The sequence below is a fragment of the Dromiciops gliroides genome, chromosome 3 (genome assembly GCF_019393635.1).
Source record: "Dromiciops gliroides isolate mDroGli1 chromosome 3, mDroGli1.pri, whole genome shotgun sequence".
NCBI classification, from domain to species: domain Eukaryota; kingdom Metazoa; phylum Chordata; class Mammalia; order Microbiotheria; family Microbiotheriidae; genus Dromiciops; species Dromiciops gliroides.
Genome location: NC_057863.1, coordinates 543620121 through 543641271, shown reverse-complemented (window position 1 = coordinate 543641271; position 21151 = coordinate 543620121). Strand labels below are relative to the sequence as shown.

The 21151-nt window shown below is 45.1% G+C and overlaps 1 protein-coding gene across 3 annotated transcripts in view; it reads right to left on the bottom strand.

The window, feature by feature from the left end:
• P2RY6 (pyrimidinergic receptor P2Y6) overlaps nt 1–4542 on the bottom strand; it is a 57253-nt gene extending 52711 nt beyond the window's left edge. For all 3 annotated transcript variants that reach the window (XM_043999169.1, XM_043999171.1, XM_043999172.1), the window contains exons 1-2: nt 4399–4542; nt 936–1117 (exon numbers count right to left, since the gene is read on the bottom strand). The gene's annotated coding sequence lies outside the window, so the exon portion shown is untranslated. The remainder of the gene's footprint in view (nt 1–935; nt 1118–4398) is intronic.
• Nucleotides 4543–21151: the final 16609 nt, after the last annotated feature.

The following is a 21151-nucleotide window of genomic DNA, read 5'->3' as shown; positions in this document are numbered from 1 at the left end:
ACATCATGAATAACCTTTCTTGTTTATTTCTGTAGTAGAAACTATACCTGCTTCCTTATTTTTTTCCAAGGTAACTACTGTAAATCCATTACTGCACAAACCATCCTCTTTCCTTATTTCTTCAACACAGACTAACTCTCTTCCTAATTCTTCTGGCTGAAAAGATGAACAAACCATCCTCCTTCCTTCCTTTATTTTTAGAAGCCAGGCTGAAACCATCCTTCTGCAGTGCAAGTCACTGTACTATGCCTGGGGATACAAAGAACAAAAATTTTAAAAGTCCCTGCCTCTGGGAGCTTACATTCTCCTGGGGAAGAGTGGGGGTTGGGATACAAAAACCCAAAGTAATTTGAGACAAGGAGGGAGAGCATTTTAGACCCCCCAGGAATGGTAAGGGTAAAGGTACAGAGACAGAAGGCATGGCTAGGCTGGAGCAGCAGATAGAACACTGAGCTTGGAATCAGGAAGACTCCTCTTCCTGAGTTCAAATCCAGGCTCAGACACTTACTGGCACTATGACCCTGGGCAAGTCACTTCACTGTTTGCTTCAGTTCCTCATCTGTCAAATGAGCTGGAGAAGGAAATGGCAAACCACACCAGTATCTCTGCTAAGAAAACCCCAAATGGAATCACAAAGATTAGGACACGACTGAACAGCAACAACAACAGAGACAGAAAATGGACTGAGGTGGTACTGGGAACGGGTGGCAGGCTAGTTTAATTAGAGTGGAGAAGCATGCAAAAGAGAACAATAGGAAATAATTCTGGAAAAAGTAATCTAGGGACAGGTTGCTGAGAGCTTTAAATGCCAACGTCTTATTGTTGTAATGGCGAGAGCACACAAGCTGTCCTCTTTGCTTCTCTTCAGGCCCCAGTGGAGATAAGGGTCCTGCTTTGACTATCCTCTGATCCCCCTCCCCTCAGCCCAGAGTTACCTGCTGGCACATGAGCTCACAGAGACTTCCCAGAGGGCCTTCCCCTTCTGAGTTCAAGAAGCTGAGTCTGCCCACAATCCTCTTTCCCGGGTCCCTTTATCCTTCTGGGTTCGTCTAAGGTTCCAGTGTCCTCTAGGCTGCTGTAACCATTGACCTCAGACCATGCTGTCCCTGAGAAAAAGCTGGAAAGGGACCAATCAGTCATGGTCACCAGGCCAGAGTCCTGTCTGTTAACTGACCAGAGGCTGAGTGAGACAGACCATGCAAACACAGGGACATTCCCACCAGGGCAGGTACCCCGCCCCCTTCCCTACCACACATGAATAGTGAGTCCAAAACTTTCATCTCTCTGCATAACTCTATATTCACTTAGGCCCTATGGAGTAGGTAGGGCAGAAATGTGGAATAGGAAGCTGCTTGGGACGAGAGGTGGGGCATGTGGGTCCAGATGTGGTCATGACCCTAATTTACTGTGTGACCTTGAGACCTAAGACAGTGTGACCTTTCCTTCTATGGGCTTCAATAATCTCCTCTATTAAAAAAATAAAAAAATAAACAAAACCTCCTCTATAAAATGAAATGAGAAGCAGTCTGGCATAGCTGATAAAAAGCTGGACTTAGGGGGCAGCTAGGTGGTGAAATGGATAAAGCACTGGCCCTGGATCCACAGGGACCTGAGTTATAATAAGGCCTCAGACACTTGACACTTACTAGCTGTGTGACCCTGGGCAAGTCACTTAACCCTCATTGACCTCGGTTCAAATTCCACCTCAGACATACTGACTGTGTGAATTGCTGGGAAGGTCACACACATCCTCAATGGTCCCTTGGACTACTCTCCAAGGCTCCAAGCTGCAGAGCAGATCCCCATTTGCACTGGTAGAGGGAGCTTCCAATTTGAGGGGGTCTCTCCAACAGGGCTTCAGACAAAAAAAGGCAGGGTAGTTAGTTTAGTCAGTGGTCTCTTATGGGCCTGATGGTCTACGTTCTTTGCACTGAGGTCCTCTCCAACTCTGACAGCTTAATTGGTGCTTGCAAATTGAGTAACTAATTGACTGATGACCTTTATTCCATGTTATAAGGTCCCTTCTGACCCCAACATTCTATATTCTAAGGTCTCTGAGTTCTAATATTCTAGGCCTTAAGGTCTCTTCCAGTTCTAAGGTTCCTTTCAGTTCCCTATTCTAAGGCCTTTACTCAGTCTCACATGAAGAGGTAGCCTTTCTCCTTGCCAAAGCAAACTCATCCACCTGCACAAGTGATACCATTTTATCCTGCCTTCTTCAGCAGATGCTCCTTGCATCAATCTCTCACTTATCTTCAGTCTCACCTTGTTCACCTACTGCTTCCTGACTGCCTCATCTCACCTCAGACACTTACTAGCTGTGTGACCTTGGGCAAGTCACTTAACTCTCATTGCCCTGCAAAAAAAAAAATGAAAGAAAGAAAGAAACTAACAAATTCATATGTGTAGTATGGTAGTATGGGAGTGATGCTGCTTGACCACATAACAGGCTCAAGGGAAGATGATCTGGGGGTTTGAGTGAATTGCAAGCTACCTATAAGTCAACAGTATAACCTGATGGCTAAGAGAGCTAATTTGATTTTAGGTGATGCTACATGTGTCATATTATCCAACTCAAGGGAGATAATAGACCCATTGCTTTCTGCCCTGGTCAGATAACAACTGAAGTCCTGTGTTTACCTCTGGGCACCACATTTGAGGAAGGATATGGACAAAATAGAGATTAGCCAGAGAAGCATGATTGGAATGGCGAGGAGCCCAGAAGCCATTTGATAGGAAAATCATATTTGAAGGAAGTGTGTATGCTTCTCCTGGAGAAGAAAATACTTGGGGAAAATGGTAACTAGAGCAAAGTATTTATATGATTGTCATGCAGAAGAGAATGGTTCTGGGAGATCCCAGGGGTCAGCATTGGGCACACAAAGGTAGGGCTATATCAGGAGGTAATGAGTTCACCATCAGTGGAGGTCTTAGCTGGGTGACTAGCATTACTTAGAGAAGGTGTACAGGAAATTCCTGTTCGGATAGGAACTTCTGGCCCCTTCTCCTTCTAATAACATGGCCAACCTAATTCCTAGCCTTGTTGTTGTGTTGTTCAGTCATTTTCAGTCTGCCCAACTCTTTGTGACCCCATTTAGGGTTTTCTTGGCAAAGATGCTGGACTGATTTGCCATATCCTTCTCCAGGTCATTTGATAGGTGGGGAAACTGAGGCACACAAAGTTAAGTGACTTGCCCAGGGTCATACAGCTAATAAGTATCTGAGGCCAGATTTGAACTCAGGAAGTTGATGAGTCTTCCTGACTTCAGGTGCAGCCCTCAATGTACCGCAGCTTTCCTTAAACCTAAACTATTCCAAGATTCTTGTCTTCCTGCCAATAGTTTCTTCCTGCTCCAATCCATCTTCCCCACAGGTGCCAGAATGATATTCTGAAAACAGGTCTGACTGTGTAACCCTCCTTCTCAAGAAACTCTAGTGGCTCCCCCTTATCTCCAGGATGAAATACAAACTCCTTGTTTGGCTTCTAAAATTCTTCACCATTTTAGGACCAATGTCCCATCACTCCCCTAACACACTGTGCTTTAACCAACCAGGACTATCTGCTGTGCCACTGCTGGATATTCCATCCAACTGCCTCTCTTCCCTGTCCCTCCCCTTCCCAGCCTGGAATGCTATCTTCTTTTGAGGGATCGTCTGGCTCAGATCCCTTTGGGTCCTTCTAGGACCGTAGGCTTTTAGGTTGACTCTTAGAATGGGTCTCGTAGGCCACGTAGTGCTGCCCACTCATTTTATGGACAAGGAAGGAAACTGAGGCCCAGAGAGAGGCATGAACTGCCCAGAGTCACCCCAATAGTGGATGGCAGAGCCAGCATTCAGACTCGGGGCCTCTAACTCCCAATCCAGTTCTTTGTCTGCAGAATTAAAGCACCAGCTCTTTCTTTTTTTTTTTTTCCCTTTTTTTTTTTTCTGGAGGGCAATGAGGATTAAGTGACTTGCCCAGGGTCACACAGCTAGTAACTGTCAAGTGTCTGAGGCTGGATTTGAACTCAGGTCCTCCTGAATCCAAGGCCAGTGCTTTATCCACTGCGCCACCTAGCTGCCCCACCAGCTCTTTCTACATGAGACTTTTCCTGGCCATGCCCAGTTTTTAGAGTCTTCGATTCTTCATCCCTTGAAATAACTTTGTGCGCAATTTCTATTTCTAGAGGAAGTGTGCAGCAGTGGATAGGAAGCTGGCCAACCTAGAGTCACCACATCTTACCTATGACCCAGACAGACCCCAGGACCCTGGGCAAATCATTCACCTCCTGCTTGTGTACCTGAGCAGAGGAATGGCTGGTAGAGGGGGGGTTAGTGACTAGGTGCACCAATGGGATCTGAGGAGAAAACCCAAAACCCAAAACCCAAACCAACAAACCCCAAATGTTTTGTATTTACTTATCTGTGAACATGGTGAGTGTTGTCCCACTCCTCCCTAGGATGTATGCTGCTTCAAGGGAGGCACTAGCTCATTTCTACCTTTGAATCCACAAGCAGACACCCGGCCCAGGTCCTGGCATAGCGGATGTGCCTAATAAACACTTGTTGATGTGGACTGATAGAGGGGGAGAAGATGCCCTCTGCGATGGCCCTTCCGGTTTTGACATTTCATGAACTCCCAGCTCTAGAAGCAGAGGGGACCTCGGAGGCCGGCCAGTCCAACCCCCTCATCTTTATGGTTGAGGAACTGAAACCCAGGGAGGTTATGACCCATCCAAGGTCACATGGGCAGTAAGCATCTGATATGGGATTTGAACCTAGATCCTGCATCTGAGACTCTGCTATTCAAGTGTCCCAGCAGGGCTGTTTGTAGAGTTCCTGTACTCAAATACAAAGACCCCTCCCCACCTCCATCAGCCAAGTTTACCTAAATACAGGAATGTTTCCTTTTAAGTCTGTGCTAGAGAGGTGTGTGTGTGTGTGTGTGTGTGTGTGTGTGTGTGTGTGTGTGTGTGTGTGTGTGTGAGAGAGAGAGAGAGAGAGAGAGAGAGAGAGAGAGAGAGAGAAGGGAGGGAGAGAGAGAGGGAAGGAGAGAGGGAGGGGGAGGTGGGGTTGAGAAGAGATGACAGGAAGCTCACTGCAGAAGGTCAGGGTCCATGCTTGGGTTAATAAGTGATCCATGTTTGTTGAACCCCACAGGGACATCTCCCAGCAGGGAGTTGTAGTTTGATATCCCAAAGAGCCATTGCTTCCAAGAAGGGGCAGGCCAGGATAGCAAAGAAGACCCATTCCCCAAGTACCCTTCAAAATTATAGCTATTCTAGAGGGGGAAGCCCAGGAAAAGTCATTTAAAGTTGGAAGGGAGCAATGAGGGCTGGGACAGACTCACAGAGATGGGCAAAAGGGGGAGGGAAGGGAATAAATCTCTACATAGTGCCTACTATGTGGCAGGCACTTTTCTTTTTTCTTTTCTTTTTCTTTTTCTTTTTTTTTTTTTGCACAGGGCAATGAGAGTTAAGTGACTTGCCCAGGGTCACACAGCTAGTTAGTGTTAAGTGTCTGAGGTCAAATTTGAACTCAAGTCCTCCTGAATCCAGGGCTGGTGCTCTATCCACTGTGCCACCTAGCTGTCCCGTGGCAGACACTTTTAAGCAAATATTATCTCATTTGATGACCCTGCAAGGCAGATACTATTATTATCCCTACTTTACAGCTGAGGAAATTAAGGAAAATAGAGGTTAAATGACCTGCCCAGGGTTACACAGCTAAGGAAGTGTCTGAGGTGAGATTTGAACTCAGGTCCTTCTGACTCCAGGCCTAGTGCTCCATCCATTGTGCCACCAGTTGCCTGCTAAGGGCAGTCATCTGGAAGCAGGGTTTGAGCTAAATGACTTGCCAGAATGCTCCTCAGCCTCAGATCTCGTGGTTTGTTGACTTTCCTCCATGGACAAATTTGGTGGAGACTGTCCTGGGCCGGGGCTTGGAGCAGAGGATTCATTTAGAGTTGTAAGGGACCACAGAGGTTATCTAGGCTGACCTCTTCATTGAAGCATCGAGAAAACTGACAACTAGAACGATTTTCCCAGGGTCAGTCACATAGGCAGTTAGTGGCCAAGGTAGGATTTGAACTCAGATCCTCTGACTTCTACTCTTGGTCTCTGCACTTCCATCCTGCTGGCTCTGAGTCTTACTCCTGGCTCTGTCATCCAAGGCATGACAAGTCCCCAAACCTCTCTAAGCTTCAGTTTTCCCCTCTATAAAATGTGGATAATAATCCTCGTGGCTGTTGTGTGGTTCAAATGAGAAAATGGATTGATGGGTAGTGAGGGGGTCATGTAGAAAGTGCTGGACTTGGGGTTGGAGAAAGCTGGGTTCAAATCTTGGCTCTGACACTGAGGGTGTGAAGTTACTTCTGTCTCTGAAGTTTCCTCATCTTTAAGCCAGGGAAAATCACCCCTCTAAAATTACTGATCTCACAGGGATTGTTGTAAGAAAAATGCTGTGTAAATAAACCTGGAGGTACTGGGGAAATGGGAGCTGCTATTTGTAATGATAAAGCACGGCCCAGACCCAGGGCAAGGGAGGTGACTCTCAGGGCTCACTGGGAGTGGGACAGAAGCATGGACTTTAAGAGTTGGGAGGGACCTCAGACAGGAAACATGGGATGGCAGAACTGGACAGTTCTACCTTAGTTAGAATGGTTCTACTCTAGAATATCAACAGTGAGAGCCAGAAGAGACCTTAGAACATAGAATTTCACAGTCAGGAAACACCTTAGGGCGTTGAATGTTAGAATGCAGAGACAAAATGTCAGAGATGGGAGAGAATCCATCTTGTTGTTTGGTTGTTTTCAGTCGTATCTTATTCTTTGTGACCCTTTTTGGGGTTTTCTCAGCAGAGATACTGGAGTGGTTTGCCATTTCCTTCATCTGTTCATTTGACAGATGAGGAAACTGAGGCAAACAGGGTTAAATGATTTGCCCAGGGTCACACAGCTAGTAAAAGTCTGAGGCCAGATTTGAACTCAGCAAGATGAGTCTTCCTGACTTCAGACCCAGAATTTTATCCGTTGTGCACCCTCTGTCCCCCGCACCCCTGGCCCTGTGTTCCATTAGGAGGCTATTATAGGGGTCTAAGCAAGAGGAGATGAAGTTCTGTGATGGCTATGTGAGTAGAGAGGATGGGACACAAAGATGCTCAAGAGCTTTTGCTCAGGTTGTTACAAGGGAGGCCTTTTATCTGAAAACGGAGTAGTGAGTGGTGGAAGGAAGGAAGGAAGGAAAGAAGGGAGGGAGGGAGGGAGAATTGAGAAAAGACCTTCAATGAAACATTAAAAAACTCCTGGCAGGGAGTAGAAGGAAGCTCAGAAGGTACCCAGAGAAACAGGGTACTTTGGTTACTAGCATGTTAAATTTCAAATGCATTTTTCTTTTAAAAAATCAAACTATAACAGAAGTTCACAGTTTCATACACCATCCCTTTTGTGTGTGTATCAAAATATTCATGTCTGAAAACTCATAAAAAAACCAAACGAATGCTTGAAAGTCTGATCAAAGAGCTTTTGAAAGACTCTTGTTACTGTGCTGAAGTGTAGAGTCATAGCCTCTGGAAATCACTGTCTTGGAGAGAGGGGAGGAACTGGGTTTGAGTTCTGGCACTGACATGTCCACAAGCACTTCCTCAGTTTGCCCATCTGTAAAATGAGCATAATCATTCTTTCACTACCCACTTCACAGGATTGTTGTGAGGAAGGTGCTTCAAAAACCTTAAAGCACTAAAGCGATGAGAATAGTTGGTACTGTTGTTAACTGCAAAGACTCAGAATAGGGGCTCAGAGTAGAAGGGTTTCCCCTAGCTCTAGTGTTCTAAAAACAAAAGGCTCCTGGGCTGAGGAATAGACAGGAACAAGACTCCCACAGGGTCATTTGATCCTTGTCTCTGTGGTAAAATATGAAAGTTTTTAACAGTCGGTTAGGATAACTGAAAGACGCCAGTTTTTCAAGGACCACCCTTTTGGGGAGGAGATGAACAGTCCGCCTGCTGCGCATGTCAGACTGCCTGCCGGGTACAGTCCGCCTGCTGCGCATGTCAGACTGCCTGCCGGGTTTTTTTGACTTCCGGGGTGGTGAGAACGGGAGTAGGCCTTTTTGCCTGCTTGGCGGGACTCCTGGCGGCGCGGCACAGACGGTCTCCCTCACTCCAAAGGTGGCCTTTTCGGTTTGGTGAGTTTTTATAAGGAATATGGACTAAGCCTAGATTTAGGACGATTTGTACTGTATTTCTATTTTCCTATCCTTCTAATCAACAACACCTTATATACAATAAAGGCTCTATCTAGAAAACCAGAAGCTTCTTCCATTTACTGGTCTGGGAGATAAATTAAGGGAAAAGTTAAGTAGGGGAGATTTATGATCTAATATCCAATTTTAAATCTCACATCTCCTTTGGCAGAGAGTGCATGGGCCCATTTTATGGATGGGGTAACTGAGGACCAGAAAGGTTAAACAGGCTGGCTCAAGATTATGCATCAAGCCAGAGGGACATGGAAGGTGGATGAACGGTGGTTGAACCAGTTTTTATAGAAGCACTTGATGTCAGGGAGCTGAGCATTCAGAGGAAGGGAAAGTAGTCTCTGGAGGAGATGGTCAGTAGGGTGGGGACCTCAGTGGGTGGGGAGAGTGGGGAGTTCAAGGGTGTGTGTGTCTCTGTTTCTTACCCAATATTTCATCAGGGAGGAAGCTTTTGGACTTGCACTTGGCTCTCTCTGCCTTAAAGAAGAGACAGTCTGGAGGGCTGGGGGTGGGTGGAGGTGAGCAAGGGTGCGTGGGTGAGAAGTGCCTTCTGGCTTCCTCACTTGGGTCAGTTTCCTGAATCTGATAGCTCAGGGTTCCCAGAAGAGGCACTCAGCCTGGCCAGGAAAAAGGGAGATGGGAATTTAGGGGGCTGCAGATTGGGGAGGGAGAGAACCTCTGTTTTCTAGGGGAAGAAGTCCTGATTTGGTGTCAAGGGGCCTAGGTTCACATCTTCCACTTGCTACTTAAGTGGCCTTGGGCCAGTTATTCTTCAAAGCTTATCTCGCCCCTAGCTTCTTAAACTGTGGGTCACCACCCCATGTGAAGTCATGTAACTGAATGTGGGCGTTGTGAGAAATTTGGCAACAGTAAAAGGTTATGTATGCCTATTTTATATACTTATATACCTAGGGCCACATAAAAATTTCTTGGGCAAAAAAGGGTCGTGAGTAGAAAAAGTTTAAGAAGTCCCAATCTAGCCCAGTCCACCCATTTGAGGATAAGGAAACTGAGGCCTAGGGAGGTGATATACCCTTGCTCAAGGTCACACAGGTAGAGCTAGGATTTGAACCCACATCCATTAGGGTTCTCTTTGGGCTTTGGTTTCCTCATTGCTAAAATTAAAAAAAGGGAATAAATATTCGTTTCTTAATAAACATTACATATTATAATAAGCACCTATTGCGTGCCAAACAGGACAGCCAGGTGGCACAGTGGATAGAGCATTGTGCCTCGCATCAGGAAGACCCAAGTTCAAATCCAGCCTTAGACACTTACCAACCGTGTGACCCTGGGCTAGTCACTTGACCCCATTTGCCTCCATTTCCTCATCTGTAAAAGGAGCTGAAGAAGGAAATGGCAAACCACTCCTGCATCTTTGCCAAGAAAACACCCAAAGGGCTCATGACGAGTTGGACTTGACTGAAAAATGACTGAACAAGAACAAAATGTTCCGGGCACTGGGCTAAGCTCTTTACAATTCTCATTTGATCATTTGAAGGGATTTGGAAAAGATGATCTCCCAACTCAACCTATGGGATCTATAATGTCAAGTCCCTGGGTGTTCCGGTTCGTCCTACACCCGGATGTAAGGGTAGCCTCCCCCAAACAGGAATGGTCCTCTGTACTGTTTTAAACTTTACAAAACACTTTGCACATATCCCATGTGGGAAAGGGCTCAAACTTGTCTACTTGGCTCCAAAGGGCAGAATGAGAAACGTCTCAGGGTAGAAGCAGAGAGAGCTTCAGAGACACAGATTTTAGCTCGGTACAGAGGAAAAAGTCCCCATGATTAACATTGTGGAATACGCTGCCTCAGCCAGGTAAGGAGTTCCCTGTCCCTGGAGGCCCCAAAGTCGAGTGATTGAGAGAGAGAGAGTGTGTGTGTGTGTGTGTGTGTGTGTGTGTGTGTGTGTGTGTGTGTGCTCTATGCACCATTTATCAGAGCTGTTCACTGCTTCAGGCTGGAGGTCCTTTCATAGTCTTTTTTTTTTTTTTGAAAGGAAATCATTATTTATTTACTTGCTTGTTTGTTCATTTATTTGTTTGTTTATTTACTTAGTTTGCAGGGCAATGAAGGTTAAGTGACTTGCCCAGGGTCACATGGCTAGTGTCAAGTGTCTGAGGCCAGATTTGAACTCAGGTCCTCCTGAATCCAGGGCTAATGCTTTATCCACTGTGCCACCTAGCTGCCCCCTCACAGCCTTTCCAGGGCTGAAATTCTAAGATTCAATTAGTCCACAAGAACTACTTCATGAGATCTTCATAATGACCCTCTAAGGTAGGTAGAGTACAAGGCTTATCATGTCCATTTTATAAATGGGGAAACTGAGACTCGGGCTTGGAAGTGATTCATTCATGGTGACATGAGTAGTATGTGATAGAATGGGGATTCAAACTCAGGTTTTCTGACTCCAAAATCTAGGGCTCTTTCCAAGAAATTTCTGCGGTCATTCTACTGGATACTCCAAGGACCCTACATGGCAGGTAGGGAGAGCACAGTTATTCTCTCTATTTCAGAGATCAAGAAATACTCTCATTACTAGCTGTGTAACCCTGGGCAAGTCACTTAACCCCCATTGCCCCGCAAAAAAAAAAAAGGAAGAAAAGAAAAGAAATACTCTCAGAGGGATGTGATCTGCCCAGTGTCAAGATGCTAGCAAATATCACAGCAAGGACTTGAACCCAGGACTCCTGACTCCAAGCCCAACATTGTCTGTCCAAAATGTGATCCTCATTATGTCGGTGATTCTAGGATCCATCGTCATCGCCATTATTGTCATCCTCAAGCCAGGGTGAGAAGGACCTTGGAGGCCAAATCATCCAGCTGACTCATTTTAAAGGAAGCTGTTATATTTCAGGATTCTATGTTGGCCAAGGTCCGCCGAGGAGAGAGAGTGCAGGCCCCTCTTGTGAACAGGGACAGCTTCCAATACCCTGAGCTCTTTGGGGGGCTTCTCTGTGGGAGGGAAGGCCTAGATGACAAGAGGGTGGGTGGGATGGAGTCCCTCTTCTACCTCTTTTTAGGGAATTAGGCTCCAGGAAAGGAAAGGTTCTTGCCATCTCCCTTCCCCGCTGAATGCTACTCCCATTCCCCCATCCCCCATGGCCCTTCCTCCATCTCGGCTTCCTGAGGTTGCACAACCACCATGGCTGAACTCTCCTTCCCCTTTGAACTTGACCCGCAGGAATGACAAGGTCCTTTGGCTTCAGCTCGGGCTAGGAAGGAAGTTCAGAAGCACACCAACCCACAGTCACCCAGGCACACAGAGAAGAACCCAGAATCCTAGGCAGGAAACATGGATTTGTTCAAATGATGAGCTACTTCTCAGGTTACTTTAAAACTAGTTCTTCGGGTCATAGAATGGAAGTGACCTTAGAACATAGTGTTAGAGTTGGATGAGGCCTTAGAAGACAGAATATTCAAGTTAGAAGGGACCTTGGAACACGGAATGTCAGAGCTAGGGGGATGTTAGAACACAGGATGTCAGAGCTGGGGAAGGGAACCTCTGCTTCCCATCTGTAAAAATGAAGATATTTGTCTAGATCCCTCTGGAAGTCAGTCTGGGGAAGCCTATGGGCACTTTCTCAAAAATAATATTTTTAAATACATAAAAGAAAATATACAAGGTAACAAAGGAAACCACTTATATTGAAATACAGTTATCAAAATATATTTTTTAAAAACCCAAATTTGGTGGCAGCTAGGTAGCACAGTAGATAAAGCACTGACCCTGGATTCAGAAGGACCTGAGTTCAAATCTGACCTCAGACACTTGACATTTACTACCTGGGTGACCCTGGACAAGTCACTTAATCCTCATTGCCCCACCAAAAAAAAACCAAACAAACCCACCCAAAACAAAAAACAACAAACCCCCCCCAAATTCCTAAATTCCTTAGAATCTCTCCATGGACCCCTTAGGGATCTGAGAACCCTAGCTTAAGAACCTTTGGTCTACTTGGCCCATCCAGCTCTTACAATCTATGTCCTCTGTCCTAAGGTACCTTTTAGCTATAAAATTATCCATTTTTCCTTCAAATTTATACAATGATTTAAAGTTTATAAGTTGCTTTCCTCATCTCCTTGAGATAGGAAGGGTAAGAATGATTCTCCCCATTATTACATACCAGGAAACTGAGACTCAAGAGTAATGAAATGACTTGCCCAGGGTCACTCAGTTAATGTCAGTGGTGGAAAAGGAAGACAGGTCTCTGGGCTCCAAGTCCAAGGCTGGTTTTTTTCCCCCCATACCCTCCCCTGTCTTCCAGAAAAGATAGTTATTATATCCAAGCTCTGGGTAGCACAACTTGGGGGGACAGGGGTACCATCTGGGCCCTTAGAAGCTTTCCTCATTGTTCCTCCCATGAGTCCCTTCTCTTCTAGCCTGTGAGCGCCCTGGGCCAAGGCTGCCGACAGGCTCAGTGGAGAGATTCTAGCTTTCATCGATGAGCTAAGTTCTCCCTACTCTGTTGCCAATTGTAGGGCAAATTGGGTGAAGGGGGTGATGAGGGAACTACAGGATCCCTGTGGAAACAGGAGAAGAACAGGTCTGGTTCCTTCCCCCTCAGAGATCTAGACTAGAAAAGGCCCTGGCTTTGGAGGCCTGGGAGCTTGGTTCAAATCCTGCCTCGGGCACTTCCTGCCTATGTGACCTTCTCTGGACCTCTTCTGTAAAACAGAAGGATTGGGCCAGATGACCACTGAGGTCTAGCTCTGGGACTATGATTCTAATAACACTATTCTAATAACTATGATAGCTAATAACACTCACTAGGTGTCAGGAACTGTGCTGAGTGCTTGGTTAATATCATCTCATACGGTCCTCACAACAACCCTGGGAGGTAGGTGCTGTTCTTATTCCTGTTTTATAGATGAGGAAACTGAGGCAAACAGGGATTAAGTGGCTTGCCCAGGTCATGCAGCTAGTAAGTGTCTGAGGTCAGATTTGAACTCAGGTCTTCTTGACTTTATTCACTGGTCCACCTCCCTGCCCTTGGTTTCATAGTCTGGTGGAGTAAGGAAACTCATGGTATGGGGTCATAAAAAGAATGGACCAAGTTCTACCCTCAGGAAGCTTACAGTCAGGGGACACAGAGCAAGATGAGACCCAGGCCCAGGCTCACAGTCTGAGGGAGGCAGAGAAGGGGAGGCTCTTTCGGAGCTCAGAGAGAGGAGTGAGACAGAGGAATGGGAAGCCTGGATGGTCTACAGAGGCACCTCTGGCCAGAGGCACCTCGGTTTCCCTAGAGACTCTCCAGAGACGGGCAGCCCAAGCACAGCAGCAGGATGTGAGGTTTAGCTAGGCGATAAGAACTGACACTTCTGAAAGACAATTGTTTGCTTTCAGACAATTTCCTTCTCCTTTGCTGGGAAAAAGGCTTTGCTAAAAGCAGACAGATGTTTCCCAGACTGAAGGGAAGGAGAGCCTGGGTGAGGGCCACAGATGGGGGAGATTCAGACACCCTTGCGCATACACAACCATAAACTTGACATACATGCACAAAGACACACATTAAGCACATGGATGAGAAGGTGATTTGTGTGACTTCCTCGCATCAGGGTCCAGCCCTCGGGAATGCTGTTGCTGACTGGGGGAGGCTCTGGGGAGGAGTGATAGTTTGGGTGCCGGGTATACTCAGAGGTTGATGTACCCCAAACACACAGAGAAATGCACACTTCCACATTCACATAAGCAAATACTGTCCCCTCCTCCACTCACCGCCCACCTACCCAACAGGACACCCTCTTCCCTCCACACATAAGAGCCCCCAGGAAAGGTCTTACAGAATCATGGAATGTTAGAGCTTAAAGATCAGCTGATCTAACCCCCTTATTTTAGAGATGGGGAAATTAAGACCCAGAGGGTGAAAGGGGCTTAGCTTAGGGGTGTGTATGTGTGTGTGTGTGTGTGTGTGTGTGTGTGTGTGTGTGAAAACTAGAGCATTTCTAAGGTCCTTTTGGATCAGCTAGATGGTGCAGTGGATAGAGCACTTCCTGGAGTCAGGAAGATCTGAGATACTTACTAGCTGTGTAACCCTGAGCAAGTCACTTAAATCCATTTTCCTCAGTTTCCTTATCAGTAAAATGAGGTAGAGAAGAAAATAGCAAACCATTCCAATATCTCTGCCAAGAAAATCCCAAATGTGGTTATAAAGAGTCAAACACAATTGAAAACAACTAAACAGTCACACAAAATCCCTTTCATAGATAAGGTTCTATAAGAGTTGTCCAAGGTCACAGAGAGCCAGTGACAAGCTGACTCAAGAAGCTGGAGCATTATGGTATGGTGGTGATTGCACCCGACTTCGAGTCAGGAGTGATTTGGGATGGAAATCTGCCTCTGATGCTCTGTGACCATGTGCAAGTCACTCCACTTCTCCTTTTGTAAGATGGGGTTAGGAATAGGAAGGTGACCCATGCTTTCATTGGTATAGAGGACTCCCAGGTGAGGGAGCTCCCTCCACCCATGGAGGTTGGCACCTTTTCTACAACTTAAGAGTCTTAGAGAGTTGCCTAGAATCCTGAGAATTAAGTGACTGGCCCAGAGTCACGTGGGTAGTACATAAGAGAGGTCAGATTTGAACCCAGGTCTTCCTGGTTCCAGAGCTGGTTTTCTGTGAACTTTGCTGATAGCATCTGCTTTCACGGGCAGTCCTCCCCACCTCCTGTCCCTACTTCTTCACACTCTGCCTTCCAGCCAAACTGGACTTTTTACTGTTCCTTATCCCCTACTGCCTTCTTGGGCTCCCAGAGGCCATCCACCACAGCTGGAGCACACTCTCTCATCTTGGCCTATTGAAATCCTCCTCTTCCTTCAAGGCCTCAATCAGATGCTACCTTCTCTGGGAGGCCTTCCCTGACTCCCGCTCCCCCTCCAAGCTGAAAGTCACCTCTTCCTCCTAAGAGCTCTTATGGCATTTATAGGAAACTGTCCTTTTTCATCTCTATATCCCAAGGCTTAACACAGGAGCTGGAAAAGAATAAACTGTGGATGAATGTTTGCCTAAGCAAGCAGCCCTCCAGTTTTCCCCACCATAGTGGAATGGGCTTTCTTCACGAGTGGGCTCTCCATTGTTGGGGGTCTTCAAGCAGAGACAAGACGACTATTTATTGGACATTGTATAGAATGGATTCCCAGGTACAATTTGGACCTCTTGAGGTCCCTCCCAGATCTAAGAATCAGGATCCATGAAAAATGGTACCGAAAAGGTTGTGCTTAGCCATGCCAGCATGTGCTTAGGACACTTCTACCAAGAGCCAAGGCACTGAACTGAATGACCTCAAAGGCTGGGTCCTTAGCCACAGCATCTGGAGGTGGAAGGGACCTTAAGTGTAATCTAGTCTACCCCTGTCCGATTTTGTATATGAAGACGCCGAGGGCAAGTTGGGTCAAGTTACCTCTTCAAAGGTACCATCTTGGGATGCTCTGCTCAAAGAACTCATTGGCCTGATGAAAAGAAGTCTGGAAATAAGAGTCAGAAGATTTTGGCTGAAGTCCCTCCTCTGCCACATACGAGCAGCTGAGGGAACTGAAAATGTTTAGCCTGGAAAAAGAGAAGAATTAGGGTCGAGGTGGGATCACTAGCTTCAACTATTTGAAGGGTTGGCATAGAGAAGAGGACCTTGGTCTGCTTGACCCCTGAAGGCAGAAGGAGGGAGAGGAGATTGCCTAAAACCAGATATGGGCTTGGGAATATGAAAACACTTCCTAATAATAATTAGAATGGCCCTCCAGTGAAATGGGATGCTTTGTAAGTTAGTGAGCTCCCCGTCAATGGAGGTGTTTAAGCAGAGACTGAATGATCACCTTTATGGGATGAGTTGGTGTATATTCCTATTCATGCATATGTTTCAATGGATTGAACTCTGCAATTGTGTAATTCTATGTTGTTGCTTAGTCGTTTTTTCAGTCTTGTCCAACTCTTCGTGAACCCATTTGGGGATTTCCTTGGCAAAGATACTAGAGTGGTTTACCATTTCCTTCTCTAGCTCATTTGACAGATGAGGAAACTGAGCCAAAGAGGGTGAAGTGACTTTCCCAGGGTCACACAGCTAGTAAGTATCTGAGGATGGATTTGAACCCACAAAAATGAATCTTTCTGACTCAAGGCCCAGTACTGTGCCATCTCTAGCTGCCCTCAGAGAATCTTAGTGGTTTCCATTTGCCCTAAGGATAAAATATATTGTTTGGTATTTAAAGCCTCTCATCGTCTGACTTCATTCTACCTTTCCTGGTTTATTTCATATTATTCTCTTTCATACATTCTACCTTCTAGGCAATAGGTCTGCTTATCATCCCCTACACAGGAACATGTCTGAGCCTTTGCAGAGGCTGTGGAATTCGGGCCCCCCACCTCTACCTTTTAGAACATGAGGCTTCTTCAAGACTTGCCTTAAATGTCCCCTCCTCCAATTCCCCCAGGTGCTATTGTCCCAGCCCTCCTTCCCTGCCCCCACCCAAACCCACTTGGTATTTGCTTTTTCTATCTACTCATCTGTACTTATATTTCTTCCCCTAAATAGAAGGCGTAGGATCAAAGAGCTAGAGCCAGAAGAGGCCTGGGAGGTCATTTAGTCCAGCCCTCTCTTTTTATAACTGAGCAAACTGAGGCCTAATGGAAGTTAAGTGATATGACTGAGGTAATACAGGAAATAAACAAATGAGGTGGGATTTGAACTCAGGGTTCTGACTCCAGGGATCTAGTGCTCTTCCTTTTATACTACTCATTTTGTCCCTATATCCATAGATCCTAATGAATGTTTGTTGAATGAACAAATGAATCAGTGAGAAAAGTGCTTTGCAAACTTTAAAGGGATTGAAGAAATGGAAGCTGCTGCTGCTGCTGCTGCTGCTTGTGGCAGTGGTGGTAGTGGTGGTGGTAGTATTAGTAGTAAGGAAACAAGTTTTTTATTAAGCATCTACTATGTATCAGGGACTGCTTCTCTTGCTTTTCTTTGTACCCCCAAAGCACACTTTTTTTTTTTTTTTGGTGAGGCAATTGGCGTTAACTGACTTGCCCAGGGTCACTCAGCTAGTAAGTGTTAAATGTCTGAGGCTGGATTTGAACTCAGGTCCTCCTGAATCCAGGGCCAGTGCATTATCCACTGTGCCACCTAGCTGAACCCCCCTTTTTTTAGATCTTTTTTTTTTTCAGAGTACACTTAATAAATGCTTGTTGACTTGACTTTGATACCCTTGCAAGGCTGGACACTCTTTCTGCCAGAAGCTTGGATGCATTTAGCTCATTTAAGCAGGACGAGTTTTATTATAGAGAAACAGGCCTCTCTATACCCTTCCTACATTGAGGGCCAGTTTTGCCTCCCAAATGTGGTACAGTGGAGGCAGCCAGTGGTGCATCTAGGAGTCAGGGCACCTGAGTTCGACTGCCAGCACTGCCCCAGACTCACTTGCACAACCGTGGCCAAGTGCCTGGGCTAGATGATCTCCCCCAATCCCCAAATCCTGTCATCCTTTGAAGAGGGGATGACCTCAAACAATTGGATCCTACAGCTGCCACCACCTCATAACCTCAGCCTGCTGATTAGTCTCCCTCTGCCTCAAGCCAGTCCATCCTCTACTCAGCCCCCCAGTCGATCTTCTGAGAGCACATCTGAGCACATCACAGCCCTCTTTCCTCCATAAATTCCAACACTTCCCTATCACCTCCAGGATCGATCCTCTATTTGGCATTCCACATCCTTCACACCCTAGCCCATTCCTACTTGTTCATGTTGTTTTTTTCTTCTACATATTCAAGAATCCAACAACATTGGCTTCCATCTTCCAACCCCATGCCTTTTGATTGACTGTCTTCCGTGTCTGGAATGCACTCTCTCCTCACCTCTACCTCCTCCCTTCCTTCAAGACTTAGCTCAAATCTCAGCCTCTGAAAGAAGCTTTTCCGCTTTCCTCCCAAGTGCCTTCCTTCTGAGATTACCTTCCAGTTACTCCGTAGGTTTCTTTTTTTGTTTTTGTTTTATTTTGTTTTGTTTTGTTTTTCTTTACTCTGTAGGTTTCTTGCAAGTACATATTTGTTTGCATACTTGTCACTCCAATTGCAGTGGGAGCTCCTTGAGAGGAGGGACCATGTTTTTGCCCTTATTTGCATCCCCAGTTCAACCCAATGTCTGGCTAAGTAAACATTTGTTGTTGTTGTTCAGTCATTTTCAGTTGTTTCTGACTCTTCTTGACCCCATTTGGGGTTGTCTTGGCAAACATACTGTAGTGGTTTGCCATTTCCTTCATCGGTTCATTTGACAGATGAGGAAACTGAGGCAAACAGGGTTAAATGACTTGCCCAGGGTCACACAGCCAGTAAGTGTCTGAAACCAGATTTGAACTCAGGAAGATGAGTCTTCCTGATCCCAGGTCTGGATATCACTCCATCCACTGTGCCACCCAGCTGCCTCCTAGGTAAGCATAGTAAGCATTTAATAAATACTTGTGGACCAAGTGACTGGTACTTCATGATGTTGTGGTGGTGAAGTTGAGTTCTCAAATGTTATGCCAGCAGACCACAGAGTGGAAACTCTGGCCCATTCCTGCTGTGCGAGAAAGATATGGAGTATGGTACTAGCAAAATACTGTATCTGTTTGCTAGGACTAGTCTGTCCAAGTACAGAAAGCGTCACCCCGTGCAGTTCACTTAGTAAAAAATTCTGTAGCTAGGGCAATCCATGAAATTAACAACAACAGCAATCGCTAACATTTATATAGCGCTTACCATGTGCCAGACACTTTACAATTATTATCTCATTTGATTCTCACAATCACTCTGGGAAGGTGGTGCTATTATTACCCCTTTTTTACAGATGAGGAAAATAAGGCAGATAGCAGTTAAGTGACTTGCTCAGCAATTAAGTCACCCATCTATTAAGGGATTGAGACTGTATTGCAACTCAAGTCTTCCTGACTCCAAACCTGGAACTCTAACCACTGCATGACCTAGTTGCTGATTAATTGATCACTAAGAATTTATTAATGAAGTTAAAGAAAATATAAATAGCCCCCCATTTATTCTCTCAGAGAAGGGGGCAGTGATGGAAAAGGAAACAGAACATGCCAAGAATTCCTTTGTTTAAAATATCTCTGAAACTAATAGAGAGCCTCATTTGATTACTATTAGAGAAACAAAAGTGGATCAGTCTGTCCATCCTTACTATAAATGATACCAGAAGATAGAAAGAAGTTGCTACACAGGGTGAAGAAGTAGAATACAACTTTCAGTATTTTTCTGTGTTTCCTGGACCCCCTGGGCAGTCTGGTGAAGCCTATAAACTCCTCAGAATAATGTTTTTTAATGGATAAAATAAAATATTTAGTGTTGTTGTTCAGTTATGTCCAACTCTTCATGACCCCATTTGGGGTTTTCTTGGCAAAGATACTGGAGTGGCTTGCTATTTCCTTCTCCAGCTCATTTGACAGATGAGGAATTAAGGCAAACAGAGTTAAGTGACTTGGCCAGGGTCACATAGCAAGTAAGTTATCTGAAGCTGGATTTGAACTCATGAAATGAATCTTCCTGACTTCTGGCCTGATACTCAATCCAATGGGCTACTTAGCTGCCCTAAAATACATAGTAGTGGGGGCAGCTAGATGGCACAGTGGATAGAGCACCGGCCCTGGAGTCAGGAGTACCTGAGTTCAAATCCGGCCTCAGACACTTAACACTTACTAGCTGTGTGACCCTAGGCAAGTCACTTAACCCCAATTGCCTCACTAAAAAAAAAAAAAAATACATAGTAGTGGAACAGGTAGGGGGGCATAGTTGGATAGAGCACGGACATTGGAGTCAAGAAGATTTGAGTTCAAATTCAACCTTTTATGCTTACTAGCTGTGTGACCCTGGCCAAATCATTTAACCCTGATAGCTTCAAAAAAATACATAGTAGTACAATGAAAACCAATTACATTAAAAAAGTTATCGATTTTTTTCTCATCCAAGTTCAAAGCCCTTTCCCTTTCCTTTCCTCCCACCCCAGTAATCTATCTGTGAACTCTTGGGGATTTGTGGACTGCAGGTTAAGAACCTCTGAAGTAAAAAAATTCTATGAAGGGTTTGATAAGACCCTCTAGAATAAATCAATATTCACCAAGACACCTAGTGACTTCAATGCTAAGGTGGGAATAAGTGAAAGTGGTAAAAAATCTCTTGGAAATTATTGTTCAGGAGTAAGAAATAAGAAAAGCCAAAGAAAGGCTTGTAGTCTGCACAAAAGCAACATTCTTATATATTGTGAATATTTTATTTGAGAAAGGAATTTGGAGAAGAGCAGAAAATGACATAACACAAAAAGAAGATGATTATAATGAGTGCTTACTGAAGTGGGAGTTAGTCTTCAATTAACTGTTGTGTATGATTGGACCACTGACTTGTTATGGCAAAGAACTAAATCAATGCAAAACTAAAACAAAACAAAATTATAATGAGAAAAAGAAACAGCATATTCAACCTGATTTTTGGGAGGTGGGGCAATGAGGATTAAGTGACTTGCTCAGGGTCATACAGCTAGTAGGTGTCAAGTGTCTGAGGCCAGATTTGAACTCAGGTCCTCCTGAATCCAGGGCCAGTGCTTTATCCACTGCACCACCTAGCTGCCCCCTTAACCTGATCTTTTTAAATAAGTTATTGATACTGAAAAAATGGGAAATGGAGAGAGGAATGAATATCTATAGTAATTATAACCATTTCCTAAGGAAGCTTAACTTCTTTATAAATCAATTGCATAATAAGGAAACCAAAACAAACTAAACAGCCTTAGTCTACAAACACTTGAGCTCATTGCCAGCAGAGAGATACGGCAGCCAAGGGCAACAGTGGTTTAAAATTTACTCATTGGTGAAATCTTATCAAAAAGAATGTAAAATCTTATCAGAGAGAATGGTAGTTGATTAGGAATAGCATCACCTCATAAA